Genomic DNA, 3,743 nt, shown 5'->3' with positions numbered 1-3,743 from the left:
CTGTATCTGCTTATCTGCTGATAGTCATTTGTGTTGTTTCCATGTCTTGGCTTTTGTGAATAGTGCTGCAATGAACATGGAAAGGCAGATATCTCTTCAAGATGCTGATTTAGATCCTCTTGGGTGTATACCAGAACTGGGACTGCTGGAGCATATGGTAGTTCTATTTTTAATTTTTTGAGGAGCCTTCATACTGTTTTCTATAGTGACTGCATCATTTTACATTCCCGCTAACAGTTTATAAGGGTTCCAATTTGTCTACATCCTTGCCAACATTTGTTATCTTTTGATTTTGTTGATGATAGTCATCCTGACATGTATAAGGTGATATCTCATCACAGTTTTAATTTGCATTTCCCTAATGATTAGTGATGTTGAACATCTTTTCATATAACTTGGACATTTGTATATATTCTTTGAAGAAATGTCTATTCAACTTCTTTGACCATTTTAAAATCGTATTTTTTGTTTCCTATCAAGTTGTATGAGTTCTTCATATATCTTGGATATTAACCTTCAAATAAATAATTTGCAAATATTTTCTCTCATTCCAAAGGTCTTTTCACTTGGTAAATTGTTTCCTTTGCTGTGCAGAAGTATTTGTTGTTGTTGTTCAATTGTAGTTCCTCCTGTTTTTGCTTTTGTTGCTTATGTGTTTGGTATCATATCCAAGAAATCATTGCTTAGACCAATGTCATCAAGCTTTTTTTCTTATATCTTCCTCCAGAAGTTTTATACTTTTAGATATCATGTGTAAATCTTTAATCCATTTTAAGTTGATTTCTGGGTACAATGTATGATAGTAGTTTAATTTTATTATCTTGCATGTGGATATCCAGGTTTCCCAACACCATTTATTGATGAGATAATTTTTTTTGCTCATTGTATATTTTTGACACTCTTGTTGAAGCTCAGTTGACCTGTGTGGGTGACTTCCAGGCTCTCTATTCTGTTCTATTGGTCTATATGTCTGTTTTTTCAGGTACCATACTGTTTTAAGTAACTTTCTAAAATATTTTGAAATTAGGACATGTGAAATTAGGACGTGTGATATTTTGAAATTAGGACGTGTGAAGAAATCTGATTGATTTCTTCTTTTTCAAGATCGCTTTGGCTATTTTGAAACTTTTTGTGGTTCCATATACATTTTAGGATTTAAAATTATTTTAAAATAATTTCTGTAACAAATGTCATTGGGATTTTGAAATGCAATCAGTTGTGAATCTGTTTCAGTTGTTCTTTTTCTTCTTACCTTGGGTTCTATTTTTCTGCTTTTTCACATGCCTGATAATTTTTTATAGGATGGGACATACTTACACCTTAAAACTTTTTGTTAGATGGCCGAACAGGAACAGCTCCAGTCTACAGCTCCCAGCGTGAGTGATGCAGAAGACAAGTGATTTCTGCATTTCAAACTGAGGTACCGGGTTCATCTCACTGGGACTTGTTGGAAAGTGGATGCAGCCCACAGAGTGTGAGTCGAAGCAGGGCAGGGCATCACCTCACCCAAGAAGCGCAAGGGATCAGGGAATTCTCTTTCCTAGCCAAGGGAAGCCATGACAGATGGCTCCCAGAAAATCGGGATACTCCCACCCTAATACTGCACTTTTCCAACGGTCTTAACAAATGGCACACCAGGAGATTATATCCCGTGCCTGGCTCAGAGGGTCCTACGCCCAAGGAGCCTTGCTCACTGCTAGCACAGCAGTCGAGATTGAACTGCGAGGTGGCAGCAAGGCTGGGGGAAGGGCGTCCGCCATTGCTGAGGCTTGAGTAAGTAAACAAAATGGCAGGAAGCTGGAACTGGGTGGAGCCCACCACAGCTCAATGAAGCCTCCCTGCCTCTGTAGACTCCACCTCTGGGAGCAGGGCATAGCTGAACAAAATGCAGCAGAAACTTCTACAGACTTAAACGTCCCTGTCTGACAGCTTTGAAGAGAGTAGTGGTTCTCCCAGCATGGAGTTTGAGATCTGAGAACGTACAGACTGCCTTCTCAAGTGGGTCCCTGACCCTTGAGTAGCCTAACTGGGAGACACCTCCCAGTAGGGGCCGACTGACACCTTATACAGCAGGGTGCCCCTCTGAGACGAAGCTTCCAGAGGAAGGATCAGGGAGCAACATGTTCTGTAGCCTCCACTGGTAATACCCAGGCAAACAGGGTCTAGAGTGGACGTCCAGCAAACTCCAACAGACGTGAAGCTGAGGGTCCTGACTGGTAGAAGGAAAACTAACAAACAGAAAGGAATAACATTAACATCAGTAAAAAGGACATCCACACCAAAGCCCCATCTGTAGGTTACCATCATCAAAGACCAAAGGTATATAAAACCACAAAGATGGGGAGAAACTGGAGCAGAAAAGCTGAAAATTCTAAAAGTCAGAGTGCCTATTCTCCTCCAAAGGAGTGCAGCTCCTCACCAGCAATGGAACAAAGCTGGACGGAGAATGACTTTGATGAGTTGGCAGAAGTAGACTTCAAAAGATTGGTAATAACAAACTTCTCCCAGCTAAAGGAGGATGTTCGAACCCATCACAAAGAAATTAAAAACCTTGAAAAAAGATTAGACGAATGGCTAACTAGAATAAACAGCACAGAGAAGACCTTAAATGACCTGATGGAGCTGAACACCATGGCACGAGAACAACATGACACGTGCACAAGCTTCAGTAGCCAATTCGATCAAGTGGAAGATCAAGTGAATGAAATGAAGTGAGAAGAGAAGTTTAGAGAAAAAAAGAGTAAAAAGAAACAAACAAAGCCTCCAAGAAATATGGGACTATGTGAAAAGACCAAATCTGCGTCTGATTGGTGTAACTGAAAGTGACGGGGAGAATAGCACCAAGTTGGAAAACACTCTTCAGGATATTCTCCAGGAGAACTTCCCCAACCTAGCAAGGCAGGCCAACATTCAAATTCAGGAAATACAGAGAATGCCACAAAGATACTCCTTGATAAGAGCAACTCCAAAACACATAATTGTCAGATTCACCAAGGTTGAAATAAAGGAAAAAGTGTTAAGGGCAGCCAAAGAGAAAGGTCAGGTTACCCACAAAGGGAAGCCCATCAGACTAACAGCAGATCTCTCAGCAGAAACTCTACAAGCCAGAAGAGAGTGGGGCCAATATTCCACATTCTTAAAGAAAAGAATTTTCAATCCAGAATTTCATATCCAGCCAAACTATGCTTCATAAGTGAAGGAGAAATAAAATCCTTTATAGACAAGCAAATGCTGAGAGATTTTGTCACCACCAGGTCTGCCTTACAAGAGCTCCTGAAGGAAGCACTAAACATGGAAAGGAAAAACCAGTACCAGCCACTGCAAAAACATGCGAAATTGTAAAGACTATCGATGCTAGGAAGAAACTGCATCAACTGATGAGCAAAAAATAACCAGCCAACATCATAATGACAGGATTAAATTCACACATAACAATGTTAACCTTAAATGTAAATGGGCTAAATGCCCCAATTTAAAGACGCAGACTGGCAAATTAGATAAAGAGTCAAGACCCATCAGTGTGCTGTATTCAGGAGACCCATCAGTGTGCTGTATTCAGGAGACCCATCTCACATGCAGAGATACACAAAGGCTCAAAATAAAGGGATGGAGGAAGATCTACAAAGCAAATGGAAAGCAACAACAACAAAAAGCAGGGGTTGCAATCCTAGTCTCTGATAAAACAGACTTTAAACTAACAAAGATCAAAAGAGACAAAGAAGGCCATTACATAATGGTAAAGG

This window comes from Mandrillus leucophaeus, unplaced genomic scaffold, assembly GCF_000951045.1.
Source record: "Mandrillus leucophaeus isolate KB7577 unplaced genomic scaffold, Mleu.le_1.0 Scaffold502, whole genome shotgun sequence".
Classification (NCBI taxonomy): domain Eukaryota; kingdom Metazoa; phylum Chordata; class Mammalia; order Primates; family Cercopithecidae; genus Mandrillus; species Mandrillus leucophaeus.
This window is presented reverse-complemented; position numbering follows the sequence as displayed.